Consider the following 11,043-nt stretch of genomic DNA (forward strand, 5'->3'; position numbering starts at 1 on the left):
CTTCTTAACTGTTCCTACCAGCAAACCTAACAAGAAGCCAATTGGCAAGGGGGTCTGGGACAAGTAGTTCCTAGGGAACCAGAGTCAGCACCACGGAGCAGAGTTTAGAAGGGGGACTTGGAGCTGAGAGGTAATCCGTAAATAATGAGCACAGTCTATCCAGCGGACAGTTCAGCACCCACACAGGCCCTCGTATAGGTATTTAAAATTCCATACAATAACAACGTCATGCTTCTATGTAACAAGATGCAACTAGAAAAGAAGAGATACAAATTAGTACAAACACACACACACGCACACACACAGAGCAAGCAAGGAAGACATATACACAGAGCTAGAATCCTCATTACAATGGTCACGGGACCATTATTCATAATTTATAATTTCCTTAACCAATTAGGATATTATCTCTCTTTATTCCAGAAGAATGTGAAGAAGATTGGCATTGGACCTTTCTTAGATGTTTGTTAGAATCCTTTGGTAAACCTACCTTGGCTTGGCCTATTGTTTTAGAAAGTTTTAAATAATGGGTTCTATTTCTTTCATAATTATAAAACTCGCCAAATTTTTAGGTATAATTAATTACTAGTTATTATTTACTTTTAATTTGTCCATTTCATCTATTAAAATTTCAAATGTATTGGCTTAAGCAAGTTCATACTATCATTTTAGGATTCTTTTGAAATCTGTAGGACTGTAGTGATATTTCTTTTAATAACTTGATAAATAACTTGATATTAGTTATTTGTGTCTTTTTTAAAACAGTCTTCCAAGGGTTTATTGATGCTGTTAGTCTTTTCACAGATGGCTTTCTTGATCATCTATATTATATCTTTGCTTCCATTTCATTAATTTCTATTACTATCTTTATAATACCCTCTTGTTATTTTTTGGATTCTAGTCTTTTATTCTTTTTCTAACTTTTTGATATGAGTATTTATACATTTTTCAGCCCTTCTTCTGTTTTATTACAAATTCTCCCTTTAGGTATGGCCTTAGTTAAATCAGAGAAATTTTAATACATAGTAGTTTCATTGTCATTTAATTCAAAATATTTTTAAAATGTCCAAGAAGAAATTTAAAAAAAATTTTAAAATTTCCATTATGACTTCAATTTGGCCCATAGGTTATTCAGAAGTGTATCTCTTTAAAAAAAAATGTATCTCTTAATTTCTAAACACCTGTACATTTTATAGTAATATTTTTATTGTCAATTTCTAGCTGAATTGCACTGTGATCAGAGATTACACTCTATTAGTCAGGGTCAGGATTGGGGTCTCCATGAAATAATCCCATAACTATGTAAACATTAAATTAAACCATACCATAAGGAACACTGTGGATCCAATGGTTTCATTGGTGAGTTCTACCAAACATTTGAACAATAAATAATACTAGTCAATATATACTTTTACAGAGAATAGGAAAAAAGGAGCCACTTCCCAATTTCCCTTAGGGGGCTATAATAACCTTGATTATCTCACAAAAAACATCATGAGAAAGGATAATTACACACCAATCTGATTCATGAACATGAATTTGAAAATCCTAAACAAATTACGAGCAAACAGAATTTTAAAATACATCATACCAAGTTTATTCTAGAGAAGCAAGACTGGTTTAACTTAAAAAAATTAATGTTCAGCACATGGTCATGAAATAATTGACTAGCCACATGCAAAAAAACAAACAGAAAAAGAACTTAGATCCATATCTCATACCATATACAAAAAACAACTCAAAATGATCACAAATCTAAACATAAAATCTGAAATGAAACAAAAATTTCTAGAAGAAAACATAAGAGAAAATCTTTGTGACCTTTGGATTAGACAAACATTTTTTTGATACAATGCCAAAAGCAGGATCCACGAAAGAAAAAAATGGTAAGCTGGATTTCATTACAATTAAGAATGTTTACTTTGCAAAAGACATTGCTAAGAAAATGAAAAGACAAGCTACAAAGTGGGAAAAAAATATTTTCAAATCCCATATCTAATAAAGGGCTTGTATCCAGAATACATAAAGAACTCTCAAGCCTAAATATTAAGAAAACAAACAACCAAATTTTTTAAATGGGCGAAAGATCCTCAACCAAATAAGATAGGTGAATGGTAAATAAGCATGTTTAAAAAAATACTCAACATTATCAGTCGTTAAGGAAATGCAAACTAAAACCACACCACCACCACATGTATTAGAATTTCTCAAACTGAAAAGACTGATGATTGTAAGTGTTGGCAAGGATGTAAGTGAAAATCTCATCTGCCGCCAGCCGGATTGTAAAATGGTACAGCATCTTCGGAAAATTAGTTGGCATTTCTTAAAAAGTTAAACACTCATCTACCTTATGAGCTAGTCAATTCTACTCCTAGGTACTTACCCCAAAGAAATAAAAACATATGTCCATATAAATATTTATTTATATATTTATTTGAGAGAGAGAGACAGCAGAGTGAGAGAGAGCACAGGACGTAGGGGGTGTGGGCAGAGGGAGAGGGAAAAGCAAGCTTCCCCATAAGCAGGGACCCCGACGAGGGGCTCGATCCCAGGATCTGGGATCATGACCTGAGGCTGAAGGCAGACGCCCAACCGACTGAGCCACCCAGGCCCCCCCATATAAATATTTTTATAAGAATGTTTATAGAGACTTTATTTATAATGGTCAAAAACTGGACACAACCCAAATGCCAATGAGCAGGTGAATGGATAAATAAGCTGGGTTAGCCACACCTAATGAACTACTACTCAGCAAGAAAAAGCAATGAACTGTTGATACGCACAACAACGTGGAAGAATGAATCCTGAGTGACAAGAGCCAGACAAGAAAGAGCACAAACTCTTCGATATTCCATTTATAGAAAACCCTAGAAAATGCAAACTAATCCATAGTGACAGGAAGCCGATTAATGGTTGCCTGAGGCAAGGGGAGAGGTGGAGAGGGGTAGGCGAGTAAGGTCACACAGGGGTCACACAGGGGTCTGAGGAAACTTTTGTGGGTGATGAATGCATTTATTATCTTGATTATGGTCTTGTTTTCAGGTGTATCTATATCTGAAATATATAGACACACACACAACCTTAATATGTGAGGTTTATTTTGTGTCAATTTTACCTCATTAAGTTTTTAAAACTTTATGAACATTGCAGGTTAAAAAAAAAATCAATATAGTTCTCCCTCCATCTCTAGGGAGGATGGAGTAGGCCTCAGCTGACTAACATTCCTGCTGAGAACCAACTAGAAAAGGTGAACACGTTTTTAAATCCCGTGTATAAAAGCACTGGGGAGCTGTGGAAACAAGGAGGATTGGAGAGAGTTGGAAGTTCAGGGAAGACAGAACCTTTCAGAAGGCAGCTGGGAATCCCCTGCCTCACCTGGGTCAAGCACTTGGGCTGCTGTTGGGGTGGGGGTTAGTGGCAGTGGGGGGAGGTGGGGATGGGTCGGTGGGGGGTCCCCAGAGAAGCCAACAGGGCTTTTGGCAGCACCAGGGAGCCATGAAATATAAAACTGAGGGCCTCACACACATGGCTGGTGTTTCCTGGAGACATCTGCTGAATTCTGAAGGCATGTGGGCAAGAAGCTGAAGAGTGAAGCCAAAACTTTAGAAAAGCAGAGGAATCCCCCAGTGCTTAGGAGACAGAAAAGATCCAGTAGGGACAGATGCCACGGGAGACAGAACCGAATGTCCTGCAAGGAAGAGAGTTGACACTGGCTTGCTGAGATGAGTCTTTCCCTGGAGACACTTCCCAATTTGGGCTGAGTGAGAGTCTGAGAATCCAGGGGTAGCTTCCAGAAGAGGGCTGCTTCTGTGGGACGAAGAACTCAGCACGACTTTTTGGTTGGTTGGGGCCGGAGTAATAATATTGGGGACTGGAAAGGTGCAGTTGGACCGTTGAGACATTTGTCAGCTTCTGAAGCTGCACAGCAAGAGAAAATGCTGAGGACATTCCTGTGGCAACAAGTGTGGAGGAGAAAAAAAAATCCCCCAAGTTCTCAAAGGACAGCTCAGCAGGGGTTTTTAGGTTTCCAGAAACAGGGGTGACCCAAATGCAGACCATTTGCCTGCTATGAGCTCTTTACGGGGATACACTTTACACACCAAAACGTAGATGGGGCTGGGGTAACAGGGTGATGGGCATTAAGGAGGGCACGTGATGGAATGAGCACTGGGTGTTCTATGCAACTGATGAATCACTGAACCCTACCTCTGAAACTAATAATACACTATATGTTAATTAATTGAATTTAAATTAAAAAATAAATGAGAAAAAAAGAAAAAAGAAATGCAAAGACGTAGAAAGATGGAACTTAAAGCATGGGACATAATTTATAGTTGACTCTTGAACAATGCAGGGGTTAGGAGCGCTGGCCCCTGTGAAGTCAAAAGTCTGCGTATAATTTTTGACTCCCCAAAACTTAACTGCTCCTAGCCTCCTATTGACAGGAGGCCTTACAGATAACATAAAGTCAATTACCATGTATTTTGCACGTTATATGCATTATGTCCTGTATTCTTACAATAAAGTGAGCTAGAGAAAAGAAAATGCTATTAAGAACATCATAAAGAGGAGAGAAGACATTTGCAGTCCTGTACTGTAGTTATTTAAAAAAAAAATCCACATATAAGTGGACCCATACAATTCAAACCTGTGTGGTTTAAGGGCCAAATGTTCCATAAAACTATCCAAAAGTAATAAGGCAGATATTGACAGAGTTTAAAATGACAACAGAAAGAAAGCCTCAATACATTTCTTTTCAACAGGACAGAATATGTTCCCATCTACAGTATAGTAAGCCAGAAACCAGATAGTTCTAAAATTCTCAACTGGCTGGGAATTAACGACTCTGCTCATAAATAATCCATGTGTCAAAAGTTAGAAACAAAAATGTGAAACTGTTTTAGAATGAATGATAAAGAAGAGATAACAGATCAAAACATGTGGGCAGTGGCCACATCAGAGCCAGGAGGAAATTTTGGCTTTACATGCATATACATGAAAGGTCAAAAGGAAAAAAAAAAAATCAGTGATATTAGATGTCATCAAAAGAGCTATAAACGAAGAGCTATAAACAAAGAAATCAAACTTCAGTAAGAAAAAAGAAAGAAATAATAAAGACAAGCCAAGTATTAATGAAGCAGTAAATAAATGTGCATTAGAAAAATCAACAGAGCAGGGACGCCTGGGTGGCTCAGTCGGTTAAGCATCTGCCTTCGGCTCAGGTCATGATCCCAGGGTCCTGGGATCAAGTCCCACATCGGGCTCCCAGCTCAGCTGCTTCTCCCTCCTTCCTCTGGCGCTCTCCCCGCTCACTCTCTCTCTCTCACTCTCTCTGTCAAACAAATAAATAAAATCTTAAAAAAAAAAAAAGAAAAATCAACAAAGCTACAAGTTGGTCCTTTGCAAAGAATAATAAGATTAAAATCCTCTTTACAAACCTAATTTGTCCTTGTAAACCTTCCTACAGTGAAAATCCCAAGCCCAGATGGCTTTCTTGATGACTTTTCCTAATTATTTAAGGAATAACACTAATCACACATAAACTCTTCCAGATAACAGAAAAAGAGAAAACATTGTAGCACTCTTATGAGACCAGCATGATCTTTATCTGAAAGCCTGATATGGATGTTGTAAGAAAGGAAAACTACAGACCATCTCTTTGAGGAACATAGATGAAAAATCCTTACCAAAATATCAGCAAATCTAATCCAATGATATATAAAGAAAATAAAACATCATGACTAAGCGGGGCTTACTCCAGGAATGCAATCATGGTTTAACACTCCAAATTGAATTAATGCAGTTTATCACATTAACAGAAAAAAATGAGAAACAAATAATACGATATTCTTACCATATGCATTCTCAATAGAGATGATATTGCTCTCAAAGGGATGAAAATTGGTTTGTGTCGAGTGAAAAAGGTTTTCTTTTTTTAAATATGAAGCTGAGATGCATACAGTACACAAGCAGATTTACAGTGGATCTGTAGTATTTAAATTTCATGGAGGGACAGCAATGAGGGAAAAAAAAAGAAGTTTAAAAGGCTCCAGGAGGTGGGGTAGATTATGAAAAGAAAAAAACAAACAAACAAAAAACAAATGGGGAAATACTATCTTATTAGATATAGAAAAAGCACTTGACAAAATTTAATACCTGTTGATGAATTTTTGAAAAAGCTCTTCAAAAATTGGGAATTAAGTTTCCTTAACCTGGATAAGGTACATCCATAAAAAAAGCTTTACCAAACAGCATGCTTATTGGTGAAGTGCTGAAAATGTTCTCGCTGGGACCCAGGGTAAGCCAAGAATGCCCTCTACCAGCTACTCCTATTCAGCATCATCCTGGAGGTCCTCACTAGTGAATAAGTTACAATGAAAAATAAAAAGGCAGGGGCGCCTGGGTGGCTCAGTCGGTTAAGCAGCTGCCTTCGGCTCAGGTCATGATCCCAGGGTCCTGGGATCGAGCCCCACATTGGGCTTCCTGCTCTATGGAGATCCTGCTTCTCCCTCTCCCTCTGCCTGCCTCTCTGCCTACTTGTGCTCTCTCTCTATCTCTCTGTCAAATAAATAAATAAAATCTTAAAAAAAAAGAAAAAAGAAAAAAGAAAAAGGCAGAAGAAATGGGAAGAAAGAAAATAATCATTATTCTCAAATGATATTATTATATACATAGAAAGTTCAAAGGGTCTGCTTATAAGCTATTAGAATTAGTAAGTGAATTTACTAAGGTTTCTAAGCGTAAAGTTAACCTACAAAAGTCAGTTGTGCAGATCTTCCTTGACTTAACGATGGAACATAATGCGTAAACGCATCATAAGTTGAAAATGCATTAGTTTAGATCATAGCTTAGCCTGGCTCCCCTTAAATGTGCTCAGAACACTTACAGTAGCCTACAGTTGAGGAAAATCATCCAGCACAAAAAAATTAACAAATCAAGAAACAACAGATGCTGGCGAGGATGGGGAGAAAGGGGAACCCTCTTACACTGTTGGTGGGAAGGCAAACTGGTGCAGCCACTCTGGAAAACAGCATGGAAATTCCCCAAAAAGTTAAAAATAGAGCTACCCTCTGACCCAGCAATTGCAATACTAGGTATTTATCTAAAGGATACAAACATAGTGATTCGAAGGGGCACATGCACCCAGATGTTTATGGTGGTAATGTCCACAATAGCCAAAATATGGAAAGAGCCCAGATGTCCATCGAAGGATGAATGGATAAAGAAGATGTGGGGTATATACACAATGGAATATTACTCAGCCATCAAAAAGAATGAAATCTTGCCATTTGCAATGACCTGGATGGAATTAGAGGGTATTATGCTAAGCGAAATAAGTCTGTCAGAGAAAGACAAGTACTATATGATTTCACTCATATGTGGAATTTAAGAAACAAAACAGATGAACACAGGGAAAAGGAAGGAAAAATAAAATAAGACAAAAACACAGAGGGAGACAAACCATAAGAGACTCTTAACTCAAGGAAACAAACTGAAGGTTGCTGGAGGGGAGAGGGCGGGGGAATGGGATAACTGAGTGTTGGGCATTAAGGAGGACACTTGAAGTAATGAGCACTGGGTGTTGCATGCAACTGATGAATCACTAAATTCTACCTCTGAAACTAATAATACCCTATATGTTAATTAAATTGAATTTAAATAAAAAATTTTAAAAAATCAAAAGCACAAGCCTACTTCATAATCAAGTGTCAGATATCTCATGTAATTTATTGAATATTGTACTGAAAGTGAAAATTGAATGGCTCTCTGGGGACAGACTGGTGGTGAGTATATGGATTGTTTACCCTCGTGATGGCGTGCCTGGCTGGGAGCTGGGGCTCACCGCCCCTGCCCAGCATCACAAGAGTATTGTACCGCATATTACTAGCTCAGGAGGAGATCAAAATTCAAAATGTGAAATACTGTTTCTCCTGAGCATATAAAAAATGTTAAGTTGAACCATTGTAAGTCAAGGACTGTCTGTATTTTTTTAAAGATCTTATTTATTTACCTGAGAGAGAGAGAGAGCAAGTGAGACAGCAGGAAGGGGGGAGGGGAGGCAGAAACAGACTCCTAGCTGAGCAGAGAGCCCGACGCGGGGCTCGATCCTGGGACTCCAGGATCATGACCTGAGCCGAAGGCAGACGCCCAACCGACTGAGCCACCCAGGCGCCCCAAGGACTGTCTGTATTTTATACATCAGGAACAAAAAGATAGAAAATCAAAATTTAAAACTGTAAACCATTTATTATGGCATGAAAACTCAAACACCTGAGAATAAATATAACAAAAAAATTCTGAGACCTCAGTACTGAAACCCTCATAACATTATTGTGGTTACTGGCTCAAGGTCAGACAAAGACACACAAGACAGAATAGAGTTGGGCCACAGACCCACACGCGTCTAGGAAGCTGCCCCAAACTGCAACAGGAAATGATGCTTATTGTATCAGTTTGTGTCCAATCAGGACACAGAAACCACACAGGGACTTCGAGAGGGAAGTTTAATTCTTTATAAATGATGAAGCTATGATACAAGAGAAAATATAAGATATAAGGGGACCCGAGGGCTGAGCAAGAGCACTCCAGGAGGAACGAACTTGGAAGAGGGATTCCATTCTTGGGCAGAGGTTCAGACTTCTTCAGAGAAGGCATGGTTGGAGCTCCCTGGATGCCAGAATTCTCTGGTTTGCCCCAGCCAGAGGTGGACCACTTGTTGGGTAAGCAGGAAGCAACCCTTGGGTTACAGGGGAGCTGCAGCTGGAGGCCAAGCATATAAGTGTGCAGAGGGAGAGGGGATACTGGCTGAAGTGAGAGGTCGAGAGTGCGCAGTGTCTGTGTCCAAGGATGCCATGGTAAGGTGAGCACCAGGCCGGGCTGGTGTTGCCAAGTTGCTGACAGGGAGCGCACATACTGGACATGTGGCTTAGGCAAACACCACCGGGTGTCCTGACACTCACGCTGCTCACTGAGTGTGCAGCCATTGGAAACAGCAGGAGAGGCCCCTCCCCTCGCAGTGTCCCTCCAGCGCTCTCTACCAAGAAAGGGTAACATGGTGCTCACAACTGTTGAAGGAACTCTGTCAGAGAAGGCACTGAAAGGTGAAACTGGAGCTTAGAGGTAATAAATAAATTAATACCTGGCACAATTATTTTCAATAAATAATACTGGTGCAATTGGAAACACATATAGAAAATGTATCTTTTTCCCATTTCTGCACTATGTGCAAAATTAGTCCTACAGATAATGAATCTAAATGTTAAAGATAAAATAATTTCAGAAGAAAACATAGATTTTGGAAAGATTTCTAGATTTTAGAATGGCTGCTAGCTTTTTAGGATGTAATCTAGATTTTTGGAAGGAAACATAGGCCAATATCTTCAATATTTTTTTTTAAGATTTTATTTATGGGTGCCTGGGTGGCTCAGTTGGTTGGGCGACTGCTTTCGGCTCAGATCATGATCCTGGAGTCCCTGGATCGAGTCCCGCATCGGGCTCCCTGCTCAGCAGGGAGCCTGCTTCTCCCTCTGACCCTCCCCCCTCTCATGTGCTCTCTCTCGCTCATTCTCTCTGTCTCAAATAAATAAATAAAATCTTTAAAAAAAAAAGATTTTATTTATTTATTTGAGAGAGAACACACACAAGCAGGAGGAGAGGCAGATGGAGAAGCAGGACCCTGGGATCATGAGCTGAAGGCAGATGCTCAACCAACTGAGCCACCCAGGTGCCCCTCCAATATTTGGCAATAAACAAATGTTTCTTAAGTGGGACATGAAAACACTAACAATAAAGGCAAAAATTGGTAAATTGCACTGTACTAAGTCTTAAAATATCTGTTCTCCAAAAAACACCATTGAACAAGTGAAAAGAACACTGAAAGAGAGGGAGAACATATTTGTAATATATCTGGCCAAAAATTCATATCCAGATTATGTGATGGGGGTCTAAAACTCAACCAGAGAAAGTAAGTTAACAGAAAATGGGCAAAAGACTTGAATTGGCACTTTACAAAAGAAAATGTCTTAATGACCAAGAAAATCTAAAATCTTGTACAGTTTTAGTCACTAGGGAAGTGAACATTAAAACCACTATTGATGTACAATTATGCATGCACATATACTGGCAAAAATTAGAGTTATTTCTGGACTCTCAATTCTACTCCATTGATCTGTGTGTCAATCCTTAGAGTCTTGATTACTATAGATATGTACTAAGTTTTGAAATCAGGAGTGTGATTCCGCCAACCTTGTTCCTTTTCAAAATTGTTTTGCTATTTGGATCCTTTATATTTCCATGTGACTTTTAGGATCACCTTGTTGATTTCTGTAAAAAGTCAACTAAGATTTTGATAGATATTATACTGAATCTGTAGATCAGCTCCTTTATACAGCAATTGACATGTTAAATATATTGTTTTCCAGTCCATGGACACACAAAAACTTGTATACAAATGTTGATAGCAGCATTACTCATGATAGCCAAAATGTGAAATAAAACGTGTGCAGCCACAGAACAGCGTATTATTTGGCAATAAAAAGAAATAAAGTATTGATGCATTCTACAACATGGGAGAACTTTGAAAATGTTATGCAATGTTAAAGAAGCTTGTCACAACAAAAGGCTCATTCTATTTACATGAAATGCCCAGAACAGATGAACCCACTGAGACCAAAAAAAAAAAAAAAAAAAGTAGATCCTCAGGGGGGCGCCTGGGTGGCTCAGTCAGTTAAGTGTCTGCCTTCGGCTCAGATCATGATCCCAGGGTCCTGGGATGGAGCTCAGACCATGATCCCAGGGTTCTGGGATCGAGCCCTGCGTTGGGCTCTCAGTTTAGCAGGGAACCTGCCGCTCCCCCTGCTTGTGCTCTCTCTGTTAAATACATACATACATACATACATACATACATAAATGTAGATCCTCAGGGTGGGGGAATAGAAAGTGACAGCTAATGGTGACAGGATAAAGATGAGTTGTTCTAATCTTAGATTGTGGTGATGACTACACAGCCCTGTGAATGACCTGAGAAATTGAAATGTACACATT

This window comes from Mirounga leonina, unplaced genomic scaffold (genome assembly GCF_011800145.1).
Source record: "Mirounga leonina isolate KUSES-001 unplaced genomic scaffold, KU_Mleo_1.0 Mir_178, whole genome shotgun sequence".
NCBI lineage: Eukaryota > Metazoa > Chordata > Mammalia > Carnivora > Phocidae > Mirounga > Mirounga leonina.